Genomic DNA, 21,615 nt, shown 5'->3' on the forward strand with positions numbered 1-21,615 from the left:
TATAATGCTGCCATCTTGCACTTATGTGCCATTGACTCCCTGTTTTAGTTTATTGAACATCTGAGGCATGAAAAGATCATATGATTTAGACTGATGACATACTGTACTGTAGTTACTTCTATCTTAAAGCTGGAGAAATTGTACAGACTTAAGATTCTCTTTTCCTACTTAAATACATTTGAAATGAATCAGACAAAGAAAGAAAAAAGAAAATCCTTTAATTTCTAGGAATGTTATATACTGTAGATGATCCACAAAAATAAATTAAGCATCTTCCAACCTGTTGTTCATTTCTGCTAATTATATTTGAATTGCTAATATTTATGGCAAACAGACAAGAGAAATGGCAATAAAGGGAATAATCGCCTTATAAGATTAGATTTAGGAGCATTATCTCAATACATTGTTTTATAAATAGGTTGCAAACCTCTGGGGGTGTTAGATCTTCATATGTTTCCTAGGGCAGAAGGCAAGCGAGGGATAAGGCAATTCTTCTCTGAATGTTTTTGTTGGTGTCCTGGGTATGATGCTTCCTTTGAATAATTCATATATTATCATTTCATACCAGCTGGCTTCAGGAAAAGACACTATGATTATGTTGATACCTCTGTAGGCAGTGTGCTAACAGCTTTTTCAGTTTTTTTCTACACTACATATATATGTGGGGAACCATATACGTACATTGTGTAACATATAGTGTCTGTGAGTTTGTGAATATATTATAAATGTGTATTTATGTGTTATGTAATTACATATTTGTCTCCCAATACATATACACTCACCATTTGCTTATTCAAAACTTGATATGAATCATTTGATTTAAAGTCATTTTCAAATCATTAAATTTATGTTGATCAATTTAGTTAATCTAAGTATTAATATTTACATAGAATCTGAATCTTTAATTTAGTATGTTTGTCCAATGTTATTTGTTCACAAAGCTCTTCTTCACTGCTTACACCTCAAAATACTCTTTCTACTTTTTAGTATTGAGTTCTGCTGTTTAACAGAACATGTGATATGGCATATGCAAGGTAGTGGCATTTTCCTTTTTCACTGATAAGTGTCAAGTTGAATTTCTATAGTTTAAACATCATGTGTTGCAGTCATGCAGTTGCGGTAAGAATTGGTTAAAAAATTGTAACTCAGGGTTGATTAACTGTTCCACAGTTACTGGTTTCCTATTTATGTAATCATAAAATTGGAAACAAGCAAATATTAAAGTCAAAATCTCTTTCTAAAATTGAGCATACCAAGTTTTTGTCTGTGTGAGCATGCCTCAAGCATAGGCAATTGGTTTCCCTTCTTGCAGAAAGACAGCATCCAATCTATATTGTGAAGCATCACATGTTGGAGTGAATGGCTTGCTCACATCATAGTATTTTAAAACTGGAGAGCTGTTTTTTCAGTGCCTCAAAAGCAGCTTGGAATTGTTTTAGCCAGCAATATTCTGTATTGTGGTGTGTTGTCATAGTGATGCAGACATTTGACTAAAATTTGAAATACATTTACTGAGATAATTTGTCATTCCAAGAAATCTCTGGAGTGCGGATTTGTCTTCTGGTGGGGGGGTATGCCTCCAATTGCTAAAATGTTTGCAGGATCAGGTCTTAATCCTTCATTTGTGAAAGATGTTCCATGTATCTGACTTTTTTCAATCTGAATCTGCACTTGAGTTGATTTAATTTCATATTATCTTTGCATGTAGGATACTAGACTTTCTTTAAATTTGCATTGTGTTCTAATTATTGAGCATGGATATTCGACAACGATTTGCTCCATTACATGTTGAAATACTTCTGATGCAGAATTTCTTCCAAATGGCATCCATATATTGTCTCTTCCAAAAAGAGTGTTTTAAGTAGTAAGTGCTAAATATTTTTTTTCTAGTGAATTTTACCAGAATTAAATAATTGCATCCATCATAGAGAAAATTCTATGCAGGCATATGTGCTGCAACTTCTTCGACTATGTGTATGGGAAGGTGTGGTCTCTTTGGTGCTTTATTAAGATCTTGAGGAGTTTTACATATTCTTATCTCATTTTTTCCCCATTAAGTGATTCCACCATTGACGAAACCCATTCTGTGGACTCTGAGATGGGTGTGATGTTTCAGAATGAATTCTAAGACAGTTGAGACAGTCCTCAAGACCAGTCAGTGGTTGAGCTTTTTGTTCAATTATATAGAACTGCTTTTTATAATCTTTTTTTGCACCATTGCACGTCAGTCCCATTGAACCTTTTGTATCCAGTACATTTCCTCCACGTGCAATTAATTTGGTAATGTTTGTTGTGTTTTTCATTTTCTCTGCTCTTTTGAAGGTTGTCTCCTACAGTATATAACATTGCACCAGTATCTACTTTTAATTCCACAGTATTACTATTGATGTAAACCATGCAGCAGTTTTAGTCTTATTTCTCATAGAGTTATTTAATAGCTTTACTCAATGTACACGTTACTTACAAGCCTGGATATAAACTCTACTTTAATGTGGTGCGCCATCTTTAAATATATTTTAGAAGAGATCCAAATACTGTAAATACCTTTATGGCTTAAGATGATCAGGATCACACTTTGAGAAGTAGGTTAATGAGACATAGAAAATCTTTTTGTATATTTTAAATTATGAAACATAAATGTTGTTTATATGTAAAATGCATCTCAGGTTAAGTAAATTTAAAGTAAGGGCTTTCATTTTGTTTTAATTTAACATCCAGACAGGCTATTTACTATTTATTCCCGATGCATATTAGATGTTATTATTAGTTTAGAAGAAGACAATAACCTATTATATTAAATGAAGTTTCAAATCTATATACAGTGGCTATCAAATACTTCATATACCACTGAATATTCTTTACTGCATTATCAAACTGCATAATTTAATTTCAAATCAGAATATTTTCAGTTTAAACAGTTAAATGAATTGCTCAATTTCTGGTTTCAAACATCAGAATCTGTGCTTCATTACATAGTAGTCATACTTTCAGGGCCACCTTTTAAACAGGTGAATGAAAAAAGGATGAACAATTAACATCATAACAGGAAGAAGCAGGGGCAGATGGGAAATAAACAGTAACATCCACTGTAGTAGTTGGAGCACACAAATGTGTGGCAGGTGGGGGGATGTGGACACAGAAGAGGCTGCAGCACAGCAGCAAGGGCTAAGGAAAGATACAGAACAGTAGGGAGGAACAAACACAGCAAGTAAAGGAGATGGAGTACAGATCATTGTAGGCTGAGAAGAAAAAACACTAAAGATGTGGACAATAACTCAGTGTGGAGGAAAGATAGCTAACAAAAGAGGATCAAGGGCAGGCACAAATAGTAGATGGATTTGCTGATGCTGTTGTGTTGTAAAGAACAGGGTTAAAGGGACTAACAAGCTATTATTTTTTTCCTGGTTCTTAAAAACCCCTCAAAACATAATATAAAAACAGTATAATTAATAAATAAACCTCACACTTACTGTACATAACATCTTTATGTATATTCCATTCATAGTGTTTTATAGGTAATGGGGGCTCCCCTCCTACACCAAAATGTGTAGCACCACCTAGATGATGCGATGGCAGCCAGTATGCTCACAAAAAATCAGTTCTCAGTCAAGCTGATAACAGAGTAACGAAGTTCAAAGATGGGGATTATTAGGAGGCCATGATTGGAGAGCCAAGGAGGAAATTTGGCCAGGACACCGGGGTAAAACTCGTATTCTTTTCAAGACATGCCCTTGGATTTTTAATGACCATGGAGAGTCAGGATCTTGGATGTATGCCTCATCAGAAGGACTGTGCCTTTTTTACAGTATAGTTTCCCTATCACTATACTGGTGATTTACTGTATACACAGACTGTAGAATGAGCACTCCCTACTGGTCCCATTAACACCATTTAATGTCTGACATGATATTGATCACTGTCATGTGAGGGTATTTTCCTGTTGATAAAAGCATTTCGTTTACATGACTCTTTTTTGAGAGAGTTCTATTGATATGAAATGTATTTATTGTTCTATTTTCACTGAATTACTCCTGTGTTCTTGACCAGGCTTCTCTTCAAAATAAGATATTGGTTTCAATTAGATTTCTTGGTTTAATAAAAAAATAACAACATGTTATCATTCATTTTTATATCAGCCACTACAAATACTGGGAAAAACTAATGCTAAGTATATTATTGACATCTCCCTTTGTACCTTTCTTTAAAATGTGTACCTTATAATTTGTTTGGAATTTTTACTTTAGAAGCAGTTCATGAACTATGTAATTCAATACAATACAGGAGTAAACTGTATAGTGCCTTAGATTACAATTATGCCTGGGTGGTATTGATATGTAGAACACATTTAACTTGAGTTAGGTTTTCAAGGTTATTAGTTGGAAACATTCTTAATCAAAAGAAAACCAGTGGCAGTTTTTATAATTATCATGCTCTTCCAGCAGTTCTTGAAATTATGCTGCACTGTAATACAACTTAAAATCTGGCAATGTTGGGCATCCAAGTGCTTTTGGCTGTTGCAAAATGCTTGCAAAAGGGATTATTGCTTCTTGAGTGATTATCAAAATAATGTTGGGCACAGATAGGTGAAGGTTACTCACAAACAGTACTGAATCATTTGAGTAGATGGGTATTTTGTGCTGTCCATCACATTCATTCCATTGTAGGACAATGGAATTGTTGTGGGGCACAGTCTGCTTGTGCTTATGGCTCAACTGTGAAAACAAAATGCAGTGGAGAGAGTAGGCAACCCTATTATATTCCCCTGCACATTTAGAAAAGTGAATAGGAGAAGCCATTACACACGTTACTGGCCTTTAATTAAATATTAATCTTAAGATTTTGGTTAATAACTTGGTAAAAAAGGGGTTATGCATTGATCTGGCACAGATGTTTTTTCAACTTAAAATAAACAGAGTTTTATTAGTAATGCAGGAGGCATATGAGCTTCCAGCAGGTTCACTGATGAAAATCTTAAAGAATTGCAATGGTAATCCAAACTCTTTGACAGTTAACTTTTCTGTTGTTGTTATTTCTATTTTGTTGGTAAAATTAAATTCCCATTTTTATTGTGAAAGCATAATTATGAATAATTATTCATTTTTCTGTTCTCAAAACTTGAGAATGTAATGGTCAGAGAAATACTAGGGGAAGTGGGAAATGAGACAAACACAAATAACTTCTTAACCAAAGTACAGAAACCATAGATTTGTAGACCTAACTTCTGAATCACCATGAATACCTCATTAAACAGACAGCTATGACTGAAAATTGGAGTACTGGAAAGTGATGTTACATTTTACATGAAAGACATTTTAAAATACATTAATATGCATGGAGTATATTCTTTGAAAATTAAAGGGGGTAATCTGATGTTGATGTTAAAACAGCTAAAGAAAATGTCAACGCATTTGAAAATATTACCGTTCAACCACTGGTTAAATATTTTAAAGCATTTAAAAAATGTTGATGCCAAATTCTTATGTAAATCACATCTTGAAAAATATGAAAATGTGGCAAATTTAACTTCTGTAGAGCAGTGTCAACTGCTCTCAATGTTCCAGGTTCAGACTAAGCCAAATAATAGTTGTTTTCCATAGTTATCCATGACAAATGTACTACTGTTGACACACTAAGAGGCACAACATGACAATAAGGATGAAACTGTCAGGACTTTGCTTCATGAGGACTGCTAGGGAGTTTCAATAAGGATGAAGATCTGTTGGAGGGTGCGGTACAAGAAAAAATGCACAAAACATGTTCATGAGGCAAGATATGTATGTTTAGGAGAATAAAAATGGGTACAAATAGAATGTCACCTCCTTTTTTAACCTGTTAAAAAACTCCATTTAAATGAAGAAAGCCCCTAATGTAGTCCACATTGACATCAAATCATTAAGATTATGTGTCAAACAAACTGACATGCTCTTCGGTGAACGTGCCGTATTAAAAACAACTTAGCCAAGCACATAAATTAGGATAAATACAGTATATAAAACGTCTGCAGGAGGTGCTGTAAACTGTACAATCCAAGTTAACAAATACACTGCAATATTTGTGTATGCTCTGTCTGCTTATGTTACTATAGCAATGTAGTGTACTTGTCATAGAACTCTCAGGTTTTATTTTTTGTAAAGGAACAAGTAATAGGTTTATTCCATGCTAAAAAAAAGAAGAAAGAGAACACAACATTTCGGCCGTGGAGCCTTCTTCAGGTGTGAGCTTATTTATTTTTTTTCATTTGCACTGGGTTTTTACATGTTTTTTTTGTGTAGCATTGTATTTTCACTTGAAAGAAAATCAGTACCTTAGTCAAATAACATTTTAGGGGATTTGTTTCAAAATGTTTTTCCTGCTTTGTTCATAAAATGGAAATGGACACACTTTTCTCTCCTTTTTAAAGATAGAATATGACATTCTTTAAATCACTATTTTTGGTGCAGTGAAAAAACAATACACTGTAGTTCTTAACATTATTAATAATGCAGGCTTGTTTGGCTAGCATATTGGCATCAGCAAATGACAATGGTTTTCTTTGAAAAGTGTCCTTTTAAAATGAAGACTATTTTATATTCACATATTATTTGAAAACAAATTATGAAACCATTATCACTGTAAGATATATCATGGCCAACACTTTCTTTGGTTAACATTTTTATTACATATTGTTCTGAAGAAAACAATGAATTAAAATGTGAAAGATAAAGATATTGGAATGCAGAAAAAATAATATATATATATATTATACCATGAAAGGTAAGTCACCTTAACCTTAAGACATTGATTTAAAGTCAACAGAATATATTTTGAAAAAAAGCATTCTTTATCACTTTGATGTCCTTGTCCCAGTGCTCGATGTTTTTATTCAAGAGACTTGAGAAGTAAAATTATTATTTTATCAATAGCGGTTTTGGTTTTTTCTTTCATTTTGATGTGACAATTTCAGTGAAAGGTAAGACGTATTTTATAAAGGCAACAGTTGAATGCAAAGATCAGCCTTACCACAATATGCCTAAACATATATAAACTTTGTCTCAGATATTTACTTTATTAATATGAGTTTGTTACTTTATTGTAAGAATTTGAATGTATATCTATCGGTTCTTTATAGATATTTATGATAGAAGGAGTTACAGTTACCCAGTTACCCTTATTACAGTTATTACAGTTACCCTTCAGTGTAAAAATAATTTCGTTCTAAGCCTTTCTTCTTTGCATCAGGCTTTTATAAGTTAACATTGCCTTATTGCATAAAAAAATAAAATGCATTGCTTAGGATGCACTTTCCTGATGATTTTGTAGAACTGAATAAGCTTTGATCTAAAATATTTTTTAGCAATTTCTCAATTAAGTAAAACATGAGAACATAAGAAAAGTCAAATAGCCAAGTCATGTTGGTAGTCTATCTAATTCATTTGATCGTTAATAAAATAATTAAACCTTGAATATTAGGCAGTCATTTGATTTCAAGTATCAATATATTCTATCTGTGCCTGAATGGTATGCAGAGTTACCAACTTGTAGCTTAAACTCTCAAAACTAAGAAAGACTGTCCCTAGACTGTAATGGGATGTTAGACCTCCAAAACCTACTACTTGATTAATGTAATCGTTAAAGATCTCCATGACACTTTATAAAGAGTAGAATACTAGAAAGTAAGAGTAAACAGTAAAGTGAATAGTGACTGTTGAGCATCAATCAGTACTATACATCAGTAATGGAAGATTCTATTTGGTGGATGGTGATTTCTTTGAATGCAAAGCTCTACGTACTGTAATGTAATGTATTGATTTGACAAAGACCATAAAGAATTCCCGTAAGACAATAGTGTTAAACAGCACATATTAATAACATTTCTATGAAAAGGCAGTTCTTTTAGAAATCAAATAGGAGTCATTTTGTTTCTTGTGTAATTGTACTTTTCTGCAAGGAAGTCAGTGATTAAATTGGCTCAGATCAAATACGATATACTTGAAATTAGCAATGTGTATAATCTGCATTTTACTGTTTCATTTATTTCTTGGTGCAAATCCTATTGATATATGTCCTCTGTAGTTTTCCTATTTTGTTTATTTCTAATCAGATTACTCCGATAAAAGTATCCTTTCAGACCAATTGTAGTTTCCTGAAACTAAGAAAACTAATATATGCATTAAACTCCAAAAGTCCTTTTTTAGGAAGACTGTCAGCAGATATTAAACACTAATGTCCTTCCTCATTTTAGGTCTTAATAAGTGTATTCAGAATAAAATGTATTTTTTCAGCAGTGTTTCATACACTATCTGGTGATTCATTTGAAAAATCTTTGCAGAAACTGGTTTTAATGAACTTGTTAGTTATGATGGCATACACTAAAGGAAATAACAGCAGAAATTGAAGTAGAGCACAAATGTTAGAAAACACAAATGAGAAATGGAAACGTGCATCAAATATATACTACCCTGTAGAAGACCTTACATCTGGCCCTGTTTCCTCAGCACAACAGAATCCTAAAATGTGTAAATCTGTTGGATAAAAAATATTAACACACTTTCTTTAAATTATGGATTGATAATTGTTGCATATCCTTAACATTGAGTGTTATTTTGTAAAGAAATCCAACAGTGTTAGGGTTTTATAACTTTATTTTTAAATTAACCCTTTTTCTCTCATTGCTAATAACTGACTTAAACAGAATGTTGTACATCAGCAGGGACTCAAGACATCTGTTTAACATAAGAATGGTTAAAAACAAGAGCATTAAATCACTAAAATAAAAGTATAAGCTTTTATATATTTCCTCTAACATTTGTTATTGCCTTGGCATTGTCACCAAATGATAAACATTAGCAACTAAGTCTTTTCATGAGTATCTTCTTGTGAATGACAGCAATACGAATAAAGAAAATTGAAGTTAAATAGTGTTATGAAAGATGAGCAATCCGCTTGAAGATTGGTGCAATAAAGTCAGAAAAAAACTGGCCTGAAGTACTGTTATTTTGAAACTCAGGACAGAAACAAAGAAAGAAGATAAATAGAATATTTTGTAGAGAATACAACATCCATGAATATGACACAAAGCACAGATAGTACACTTGACTGCAAACACAATTCAAGCAATATATCAGAAAAGTGTGAAAGTCATAGAATTAAATCTACAGTACCTAAGGTTGTCAAAACTAGTCATAGTATTTTTCAGTAGTACAATAGTACAATTAAAGAAGAAGTAGGTTTATCAGAGGTAGAAATAGTTTTTTTTTTATAGAAGAATGGCAGACTACTTCCAAAATTATTAACACATATATCAACACATATGCACAAAAGTGGAAATTAGTAATATGTCATAGTGATTTCAGCTTATCAGAGGATATGGGTTTAAAGCAAATAGGAGACTTTAAGACACATAAATCTTCTGAACCAGATGCTATTTGCTCACTTATTATTCATAGAACACCCACTAGAATATTTCAAATGGCTCTTTGGGAAGAGGATATGCCTATTGATTGGAAAATTGCAAATGAAATACCCAATAGTAAAAAGGAGACTAAAGAGCTAAAGAATGCCTGATTTTCGAAATGTAAATTGCATTCAAGGTCTTAGTTGTCCTGAATTTACAAGACATAAATCATGATTGTAACTAACTTGCCTTCTTTCTTTAAACATGTACCTACTGCAGTAAATTTAGAGCATACAGAATAATATATTTGGACATTCAGAAAATGAGGTGTTTCATTTGTTACTTTGATTTTTTATTGGTGATAACACCAGACCACATAATTAAAATTGTAGAAATACAAAGTAATGTGTGAACATAGATAAACAGTTCCAACAATGTTGGAAAGCATAAAACATAGAGGACTGGTAAGGGGACTTAACCCAGACTGGAGTGAAGTCAATATGTCATTTTTCAGTGCTAAGATTAATGGTATTTCTAATCTATATCTATGATGTAGACAGTGCTATAATAATCGATCTTGTCAAAGATTGTGGATTTGTGGATTTTTAAATTGTTTAAAATCAGCACAAAGCACAACGCTTTGACAAAATTCAAAATTGGGCAGATAGTTGGCAAGGGCAAGGCTATGTGGATAAGTACAAGGTATTTAATTCTGGTAAAAATGTACATTTTAAAATTTAGAATATCAAATGGGTGGTACCGAACTACAAAAAAATCAATATATACCACATCTTCTGCTCCTTAATTAATTTAGGTTTGCCACAGCAAAAGGTTTGAATATTTGTACAATCATGACTTTTTCCATTTTTGTTAATGATCTATTTATGTGTTTCATTTTAATTAAACTAATAGTTCATACTTCAAAGTCTTAACTGCTTTAAACAAACAAAATGTGAAAACTGTGTAAAGGTCTAAATACGTTTGCAATTAGCAAATGCCATGGAATATATTAGGGTATATCAAGATTAGTTAGAAACTAAATTGTTCTGAGATGTTTTGAAATAATACGATTTGAAAAAGATATCACAACTTTTTTAATGCATTATAACCATTTTAAACATTATTTACATAAATATAAGATACACTAAACCCTCATTTAAACAGACTTCAGATTTACAGGCCAAAATCTGCCAAAACAGGTCTGAGAGGAGTCCGGGCAGCTGTGTGTGTTCTGGGCATCGGCCAGTAGCGCTGTGCGCCAGACTGATGCTCGCACATCAATCCTTGCCTTTAGGGGCATCACTTTTACTGCAATTTCTTTCACAGGATTAATAAAGTATCTATCTATGTAAAGAAGATTTTTTTTCTGTAAAATCAGCAATGAATGTTATTTGTTATCTGTTTTGTATGTCTTAGTTTTTTTTAAAAAAAAACAATAATTAAAAAAATACACTAAAATGCTAACACTATATAAAAAAGCAAAAATAATAAAACAAGTACTACACGGATTTAAATTTCAGGAATATCAATAGTGGGCATCATGCTCGCACAGTGGTTAGCACTGCTCCCTGAATGGGCTAGGGGTGCTATTTGCTTGGTGTTCGTATGTTCTCCCGTGTTTCTGTGGGATTCCTCCGGGTGCATATTTTCCTCCCACAGTCCAAAAGCATACCGGTAGGTTAACTGGCTTCTTGGAAAATTGACCCTCTGTGTGAGTGTGTGTTTGTTTGTGTCTGTCCTGCAATGGACTGATGTCACATCCAGAGTATACTCTGCCTTGCACCTGTTGCTTGCCAAGCTAGGTTCTAGCCTGGCTTCCCTGCAACACTTAACTGGAAAAGCAGTTAGAAAATGGATGGATGGATATCAATAATGTCCTATAGAGATACTGTAGGTCATTTGCTAACGATGGGGTTTGTTTGTGTTTCATATGCTTTAGAGAATGGAGCATAGAGGTACATTTATAACTCATGAAATAAAGAGCTTGTATGGTAAAGAAGGCACTGCAACTGTTACAAAAATAAGTCTAAAGATCCAGAAAGCATAAATATAGTAGGTACTGTCTATATTTTGTGATGCCACAGGGGCCACAGACATCACATGGGCATGAATATAGGCGGAGCCTGACACACATTCATACCCAGGGTTAGTCAGGCAGTTTAAAAACATTTATTACTTATATGAAAATAATGGAAAAATAAAACAAACTAAAATAAAACTAGCTCTTAGTAACCAATCTTTTCAGATACATACAGTAGTTGATGCTAAACTAATTAAAATAATTTATCACGTTATAAAAACTAAAGAGACAGAATACAGATATACTGGTGAAATGCATTAGTAGGATACTTTGTTTTTGTGTTGTTTTTCTGCACAGATTTCTTTGGTGCATCATTAGAAATCTTTTATATGCATAGGCTTTTCATTTCCCTGTCAGAGTATTGATTTTTTTCTACCTCTTCCACCTTTAACATTCTGAAAGTGTTTTAAAATGCTCTGTCTATTTTAAATGCAACAATCCCCGGTCAATGTAAAAGAATATATCACCTTTAGGGCTTGCATGTGTAGCATTAAAAAGTTTCATTTGGTGATCAAAACAGCATGAGTACACATACAAAGAAGCTGCTTACTTACAGCAGATTTTTATACTCTCCTATTGATCAAATCTGACAGTTACATGTGTAAGGTGAAGAGATACAGCACTATGATATATTGCTATTGTGTTATTTACCACAATGGGGTTTATAAAAACATTAAACTGAAAGGCAGCTGCAACCCTTACATTAAGTTACATTAAGGGCAGATAAAGCAGGCGGGTAGGGTGGTGGTGGTTTGCTAATGGAGGGGAACATGTAAAAATTGAAGTGGTGGGAGTAATATTGTTAAAAATACTGATTTTTGTTTTAGAATTTTCATTTCTTGCTAATTAACTAAAGCATTTGATCAGTTACTGTACATCTAGTCTACTAGTTCCTCAAACAATTCTGCCTCTTTTATGTAACACAATTTCATATCCTTTGTGCTTCCACTGCCTTCCTACTTGACCTTTTCTGGTTCTTTTCCTGTTGTAGTACTGAGAGAACTTTTTGATTACATATTTTAGCCTACATTGTAATATTTCTTTTAAGCTCTCTTGGCCTTTCTGACATCCATTTTTATCTGTGCTTATAATTTATTGTGCTCCTTTTTTTAATTAGATAATGATAATTTATACATTTATTTATTGGTCAATACAGTGTATTTATTTAATATACAGTATTCTGGTCAATCTTTATAGTGTTAGCACTATAACTTTAGAATGTGTTTTGTAAAGAGAATAACCCATACAGATTCTGAAGATCTTGATTGCTCTAGGTTTATTTCCTGAGCCTATACAGATGCAGCCATTCAAAACAAGCAAGGTACGCTGCGGTATAATGCGGTGGGTGTGTCGCATCATATTGCATTTTACCGCATACAAATTAGATTATGTTAATAGCATCCAGAATCAGCTTGTAAAACCGCCAGGTGGAGTAGAGCTAATAAAGCTTAACCTCTCATGTACAGCATTTGAGCTGTCACCAGAAAATATTAATTTAGGAACATAAACATATTACGTAAATTGTACATGGATGGTATTGGTATTTTAAAGAAAAAATACACACCAGTATTCACATTCCATACAGATACAGTCACAATCACATTCTCCTGTCTTCCCACGGTGTAAAACGAATAAGCAGGTGATTGAGATAACAATGCATTGCCCAGTGAGTGGAATGTTCTTTTTTACAAGTGTAAAAAGAGGTAATACGTGTCTCCTCTATAACTCTTCAGTTTACACTCCTCTTCACTTCCAGCTTTTGTTCTCCCATGCTTTTTTATCTGTTGACTTTCCTCTCTTTCTCGCACCTGAAGAAGGCTCCACGGCCAAAACGTTGTGTTCTCTTTCTTCTTTAATTCAGCATGGAATAAACCTATTGCTTGTTCCTTTGCAGCCTACGCATGCTGATGCAGCTACCCACCTGAAATATTTATTGTCAGTAATAATATCAGTAGCAGTTTGAAATAATTCGTTGTTATTAATAAATGACTTAGCTTTGGACATGTTGTGATATTTAGAAATATAAAAAAATGTCAATATAGTGTCCATAATATTTGCTATTTTAGTTTTTCAAAGAAATGTTTATTTGTTAAAAGAAAACTAATGGCCACAGCTGGGTTCGAACGCCGGACCTCAGGCTTATAAGGCACACGCTTAAGCCATCACACAACAGACACAATCACGTGGAAAGCAGCCATACACATATCAATAGAAAGTCTTATACTACTGTTTGAGTTACAGTATATGAATATAATGATATATATATAATTATAATATAATTTAATAATAGAATTTATATATATATAAAGGTTTTAACCAATAAAAAGAAAAAGTGCACATAAAACTCCTCCCTCAGAAAAAAATACAGAAATATACACATACAAAAACTGAAATAAGACACGAGGCAACTCAAGCCTAATCTGTCATCTACAGAATTCTCCTTCATTGCAGATTTCCCAAACAGATTTCCCCAAAATAGTTATCTACCCTGTAGGAAATAAGATTTATTTACATATTATATAAAGGCAAAGTGGCAATTCAAAACAAAATATCTGCTATTGGTTCTAATACTTTGTTGAATTTTAGTGTCTCATGGTACATATAATTTCATTTTCAATTTAAAATTCCTCTTGTCCTTCTATATTCAATACACACTAAGGGAGACAGCCATCATGTTGTTAATTATACTGAAGTCTGAATGTAATTAATTCTTTTGGACCAGTTAATCGATTTCTGATGAAAAGGGAGATTAAAAGATAGTTTCCTTCTTCATTCACTTGAGTCCCTTCTCCTTGTTCCATTCAGTTGGATTACTTTGAAAAGTCATTATTTCTAAATCAATTTGTAATACTGCTTTGGATTTTAGCCAGCTGTAATAACAGCAAAAATCAGAATGCCAATGGCCAGATTGTAATATGATAAATGAGTATTGCTCTCAAGGCAATGCATACAATAATATATAAATACAGTATACTGTATATGTTATTTAATGGCGGTTTGAAATGTATCTCATCAACATTTGAAGAGATCTTGTGCAGCTGATCCCTTGCAGTTGAAAATTTGAAACTTTATATTTTCTGTCAATACTTGCATAAATACCCACAAGATTTCTGTTAGTTTACATGTATATTTGTACTAAAATAACAGATAAGCATTTTACTTAATCTGCAAAAATGATCTTGCTCAGGGGTACAATGACAGTACCCCATCAGGAATTTGATCCCACACTCCAGTGAGAAGTCTAAAACCCAAACCAATTGTTAACACTGCTGCCTATTTTTTTCAGTAATGTGAATAGGCTGCCAAATGTTTACAAACAAGAGTAGGCCATAAGGCCTTAGCTTGTGTGGTTTTCAGTAATTGATCTTATGACAACATGGCAGGAGAGCTTGAGCTTTGACGACATGGCAGGATAGCTTGTTCCAGAACCTCATAAAACCTTTTGTAAATAAATGCCACCTGTTCTGAGTTTTAAACACACTTCTACATAGGTTTCACTTATGTCCTCTAGTTTATGTTTTACTGTTCATTCAAAGAGGACCAGAGGTCTGATTTTGTCAATACCTTTCAGTATTGACCTCCAGATAGGCAAATCAGACTACACATGTACTATACCTATATATTTTCTATCTACACTATGCTTTCATTACCAAAAACAACATTTAAAAAAAGCTTTCTCAAAATATTCCAAATGCAAGTGATCTCTAATATCCTCTAAACATAACTATTAAGTTTGCTTTCACAGTAATTAAACTATTTTGTAATAAACACAAATTAATAGTGTAATACTAACACCAAAGCACAGAAACTGTGCAACAAGTGAATAATATACCATCAAAAACACAATGTAAAAAACACTTTAAAATGTAAATATTACAAAAAGCCTCTCTGCAACTGGCAGTAGTGAAATACAAGAGTAAATAGTAAGTAATTTATTATTTTGTGATTTATAATTTTTATTATTTTACATATTTGGATGACTGAGGCAACCACTCCACATCCTGTCTTCATAACAATCATGCAGATACTTTCTTTTTTTTTAAATCAAAGATTGTAGACATTTTAGAGAAGATCTATAAAAAAGAATATCCTCGGTGTGCCATAACTTGAGAAGTTGATTTTTGAAAATCTGTGTTTTTCCACTTTTTTTGTTCTAGATATTTCTATCTAGTGTGTGTACTGAGTAAGACATCAAAAAGCTGAAGGGTCAGTCAGGAAGTCCAAGGGGTCTTCTTTAATTCAATACCCTAATCAGGCCTACTGTATATTGTGTATATTTCCAAAATAATTCAACATATTGAATTATTTCAATATATACTCTCTGAGTCTTCTCTCAAGAATGAAATAATTCACTTATTTCAATCTGATGGTGTAAGACATTTCTTTAAGCTAGGGCATATCATTTCTGTGATACAGAACATATTTTTTGGTATGCGGTATTTTATGTTATCCTAAATAAGATTGTAAGACAGTATTGAACACTTTGACCACACTTACATCACTTGATTTAAATATTCTAACTTTATCAAGAGAACTTAAGTGCAGCATTTTGAAATTTGAAATGCTTTAGTATTTTTTAGTGCCAAACAATTTAAATGTACATGAACTGCCCTATTTGCCCTAAATCTCTGATAGTTGTGAAAAATGATCTATGAAAAAGTAATGGATAATCGGTGTTCTTTCTGAATGACTTTGTAGTTAGAGATTTGGAAGATTCTAGATGATAAACAATATATTAATATACAGAACATATTTATAGAATATATTAGCTAATAATAAGTATAGTTTTCTTAATAAGATTTTTAATGTTAACCTTTATTTCAAGAATACAATTTTCATTAAACCTCATAGTGCTTGTTTTATGTATGGTTCATGTATGAGATCAAACATTTTTGTATTTGTAAGTCATAGTTACAATCTATATTCAAAATCAAGTCAAATTAAAACCTGTAATCCAATCGACAGTCTATTTTTCATAAGGAAGATGGAATCTGTTCGTGATTTCAATTATTTTCAGATTTTCATATAATTTAATGAATATGATTAAATTGAATATGAAATGTATAATAACTGCTGCCAAAAAAGGTGATTTAAAAAACCTGTTTAAATAATATTCAAATTAGAAGTGGGGCAACTGGGACATTGTTAGCTCCAGTAGCAAATGACTACACCTGCATGGCCAAATGTTAAGAGACAGCCCCCCTGGCGTTTTAGTATTAGTTCCTAAAATGAGCTGACATTTTGAAAACGTCCATGCAGAAGATGCAATTAATTCTCAACACCTATTACTTGTGCTTCAAAAAACTGCAGGACTGTGCTTAAATATTAACACATCAAATAAAGTGTTGGACTATGGCTCCATTAGATAATTAGTTAATCCTCTGGAACTCATAATTCTTCTACTAATATTACTACTACACAAATTTGTACAAATGTAAGAATCTACAAATCACAGAATGACCTTGTTCTTTCAAATGGTAGGATGTGTTTAAAATTTTAATGAAAGCAAAGATAAAAGAGGCTGATATCTCTTATACCCACTGAATAAAGCCTTAAAAAAAACGTTTATTTTTAAAAAAATTTTAAACCTATATTCAAAGCTTAGGTCTATTATTTATAGAATATAATTTAGTAATGTTTAAACTGTGGCATTCATATTTTCAGCTAGAATTATCCTATAATTGACAGCTTGGTTTACTATTGTGCAAGCTGATCAAAACAGGAATAAATGCTGTTAAGACGGAGAGAAATAGTGAGGTTGTAAGAAAATGGACCTGAGATGGAGGGAGGGTGAGGAAGAGAAAGCTGTTGATTGTGTGTGTGGGAGGGCAGGTTTGGTGAGCCCTCCTAAGAATTTATTTTATTAATACATGAATGTTGAAGAGATCAATTTCATGCTTTTCCAATCTGTAAAGGGAGCAGCATGTACAGTACAGACTGGAGAACTGCAGATGTAAAACCCATTTTTCGATCCATTATTCTACAGACCAATCAGTTTTATTTGTGTCATACTGTAGGTAATGTTTTTGGAAATGATAGAGCTAAATTAAAAGAATACTTAGAAAACAGTGATATTTTAATATTTGTAGTACCTTAAATGGCTTTCACTGCTTGGTTTCATTTTGAATGATTTCTACCCAGCAAACTTCCTCCAGTCCTGACTGTTATACAGTACATTATACTGTATGTGTTGAGGTTATTGTGTTAGCCATGTTAACCATTTGTGAAATGAATGATCTGAAAAGTGCAATGCTGAGTGAATTGTCACAATATTAATAACAATAGCCGATACGTCACCTGCTTTGCTTGAAGCCTGTCTACTCCTAGGTGAACCACCTAGCTGCAGGGGGACAACCTTCTGTTGCTCTGGATCCCTTATGCACTCAGTTTCGGACTCTCAACAAGCACTATTTCTTTTTCTTGTTAGGTTCTGATGCCATAAGCACCAATGAAACTGATACATTTCTGTGATAAAGCTGTCCAGCAAGTTGCTGATTTGAGATGCGAAGATGTGACTGCAACCATGTCGTGGAGTGCAGCATGCTTTTGATTAATTTTTGGAGGGGTTGTATGGACAGACTTCTGTATTTTTGTGCCTTTGAGAACTTGGGACCAACTCCTCTCCATCAACATCTCCATGTTGGCACCCTTGTGTTTTGGGGTGAACACTTCCATGAGTGTGATGTTTTCTAGCTTCATTATCTAGTAATACATATATATATTTTTTTTTATTTCTGTAGCTCCAATTACATTCTGCTGTAACTGTTGAGTGATCCATGTGCAAGTAAAAAATTATCCTTTAAATGTAAATCCATATCTACAACTTGACTAAATTCTGGTGAGAGGAAAATATCAGAACTGGATTTTGGTGAGAACAAAAAACTAGAAAAAAAAGGTCCACCCAATTGTTTACCCAGTTTGTCGTCCCAGGTATAGGGCATAGTTATTTGACAAGCTAATGCTGATAGTATAATTTGAAAATGACTTTTCTAATTTACAGTAAAAGCACAAGCAGTGGTCTAACTGAAACTAGTCTCGCAGACTAAAACACAAAAAGAAACCAAAACAAAAACTGTCTAAGGCACAAAAAGAGAACAAACTAACTAATTCTTCTTCTCCAGGTGAACCGAACAGAAACATGAAAACCCAAGAGAACATGTGGGAAACATGTAAAATCCATTTAGACTGGAAACAAACCCAGGGCATGTGTGCACTAAGTTAGTAATTCTATCCTACAGTCCACTCTGTTGCCCATGGTCTTCCTACTTTTTCAATAAAATTCATTTCATATCGTCTCTGGGTGCACTATGCCTCATCTGTCTTTCTTGAACCTGAAAGGGCTTAGTTGTCTTGCACTGTGAATATTGTTTATTTATTCGAAAATGTAATGTACTTTTGTTCAAATATATTTTAAAAGGTTTAGGTAAAATCTGCCTTTTCATTTGCAGACTTCCATGAGCCTGCAAGACCCCAAGGCATGATGTTTCACATAACAGAATTTCAAATTTTAGGAGACATTATAAAAAATATACCAAAGGTAAGTTTAACATATGTCCTTATGCTTAATGCTCTACTTTAATCTAAAATTCACAATGCATAAATTATTGAGAACATTTTTATTTAGTGTGATTTTTTTTACTCTCAAGGGTTCCAATTAAAATGATACAAACATGAGGTACTGTAGTATTCAGTATTTTGACAATTGCATATCTTATTTAAACATAGAACAATCTCTGAGTTGAAAATACATTATTGAAATCCATTTCCTTGCATAAAGGCCTTTATTTAAAGCTTTCCTGTCTTCCTTCAACTGATTTACAAACCTTTTCAAATTTTGGAAAGTTGCTTTTAAATCACAGATTTCACACTACTGTAGGTCCACACAGACTGTATAAAAATAATAGTTTGTGTAGAAATACCAAAGCAACATCATTTATGTTTAAAACCATTTGCTTTTTATATTATTCAGAAAGTAAAGGAAGGAACATGTCACTGTTCAATTTATTAGCAACCTCCAACACAGACTAACATACCTGTAAATTGTTACTGTATAGATACCTTATTGTCCACTTCTGTGGAAATTTGTCTTTCCCTAACAAAGGTACAGTATATACAGTACATTATGTTTGAACATGATTCACATTTAATGGCTGACTAACATTGCACTACATGTATGATTTAAAAACATTATTTTTTCATCATTTCATCATCATAAAAAACAATTAACTCTATTAAACAATTCAGATTTAAATTCCATCAAATTACTGCTTAAATGCTTTGTAATTTCACCCCCAAATGTTTAATTATGCAGTGTCTCTTCTGTTAGAAAAGGTTGTGATATCCCTGCAGGAAATGTTACAGCTCACGTTTTCCTCTTTGCATTCTTTCCAAGTACAAAAAGCCAAACACGATTGCTTGCCAGTTTACCTTAACAAATGGAAAAGTATAGAAATTGTGAAGTTGCATTCAACCCAAAGCTTTATAACACAAAATTACAGAAAACACTGTAGGTCATAATTACAGAAAATTCAGTTTTCCCAATTTGTTGTTTCTTAGTTTTCTCTTGATTTTGCAAATGCTCTTACATTTCACTGAATCAAAGCTGACAGCAAACTATAAAGTCTGCCTTTGGTTTTACAGAGAAAGTGTGTTGCTTTGTTTCATATCTATTCTTACGTTTGCAATCCTTCACGTTTATTTTGAAAAAATCAATGCATAAATATAAAAATAATGAGGTTTGAACAAAACAAAATAAAAGATTGCTAAACATGTGATAATCAAATCACAGGGCAATATGGAACAACATAATGTGGATTTCCTAAATGCCTATAAGAATGGCAACACATCATTGCTTTTTTTTTCTTAAGCCATACATTTGGCAGCGGAAATTAGGGTCTGTGTTGTGTTAATTGGACTAACAGCCATAAGGTTTATTTTGCTACAATGAATGTTATTTCTTTTGAAACTGTATTTGGAAAAATAAACAATGAATGGTTTCAAGCATTTCAATTTTGTATTTCTGAAAGACCCTAGATACAGTATGGTTATGCACTGTTGCTAGTATTAAGCCATATAATGCTTTAAAGTGTCTCAGGTTTAAAACGTTTGAAATTTCAAATTCAAAGTTTAAGACTCTGAAATATACAAACAGAAGAAGACTGAAATCTGAAGAAACTGAAAAACAATAAGTTTATATTGAAACAATTTTATTTTTACCATTGTGTAGCAGATAGGAAACAGCTTTTCCTTCTTTTTTGAATAGTTTAGGTGCACTGTACCTAACTACCTCTGGATTCATCGAATAATAGATCGCCACATTAAACTACAACTGTCTTCTAGCGGTTGCTGCTTTCTGTAGGACTGTTCCTAAACGGTGGAATTGTTGTTTTGTTAACAGTGAAATTAGCATTTATTTATGTTTTATAATGACTAAATTTACAGCAAGTGTCACCAACTGAGCTAAGTTTTCAATTTTTCTATTCACCAGGAAACCCTGACATCTCACTAGACAGTAGTGTGAAGTAGTTGATAGGACTTTACAACTGTGAGGATTTTAATCCCAGGTGAGACAGTACTGTTGTACCCTTAAGCAAAGTATTTTACTCAAATTGTTCTGGTAAATGGCACACTGTATACATCTATCCTTGTAAATAAGAATGTAAATAATTATTAATAGCTAACAATGAACTAACCTGGTTAAATAAAGGACTAAAAATAATATCTCTCTGCTATGTCTCAAGAGTTACTGGAGCTAAATGTGTATTAGCATTACAGTGATTAAGAGAATATTTACTTAGATTTGATCCACCCACACACTTCCTGTATATCTTAAACCATATTACATATAAATTAGACTAAGCACACTAAGACACCTGAAACTCTAACCTTGATGATTAAGGCAATGTGATGCTGTTCAACATTCAGATTCAAGGTTTATTCCATTTATTGTTTTGTTAGGTGTACTGTCCTCCATCAGGTCTGGCAATTTAGGTGCAATTTCTGCACAGCTTACAGTGTTCCTTCATTCTTATTCTCCTTTGGCATTATACTATAGCTTCCAGGAAACCTCATACAGTAGTTTCACCCTGAGATGAAACTTGTGCTCAGCATGTTTTGTCTCCAGAGATGTCTGTCTCCCACTCCTGTCTGAGGGCTGCTGTGT

The 21,615-nt window shown here is 32.9% G+C and overlaps 2 long non-coding RNA genes across 2 annotated transcripts in view; one reads left to right on the forward strand and one right to left on the reverse strand.

Annotated features, from left to right (window-relative positions):
* Window positions 1-4,707, reverse strand: part of LOC107078284 (uncharacterized) — a 40,812-nt gene extending 36,105 nt beyond the window's left edge. Inside the window, exon 1 of the long non-coding RNA XR_011189801.1 lies at window positions 4,599-4,707. This is a non-coding gene — a long non-coding RNA (uncharacterized lncRNA). The remainder of the gene's footprint in view (window positions 1-4,598) is intronic.
* A 1,440-nt stretch (window positions 4,708-6,147) lies between these two features.
* Window positions 6,148-21,019, forward strand: LOC107078288 (uncharacterized). The gene is made up of 3 exons (XR_001479228.2): window positions 6,148-6,212; window positions 18,902-18,990; window positions 20,941-21,019. It is a non-coding gene; the product is annotated as an uncharacterized lncRNA (long non-coding RNA).
* Window positions 21,020-21,615: the final 596 nt, after the last annotated feature.

The sequence above is a fragment of the Lepisosteus oculatus genome, chromosome 6 (genome assembly GCF_040954835.1).
Source record: "Lepisosteus oculatus isolate fLepOcu1 chromosome 6, fLepOcu1.hap2, whole genome shotgun sequence".
NCBI lineage: Eukaryota > Metazoa > Chordata > Actinopteri > Semionotiformes > Lepisosteidae > Lepisosteus > Lepisosteus oculatus.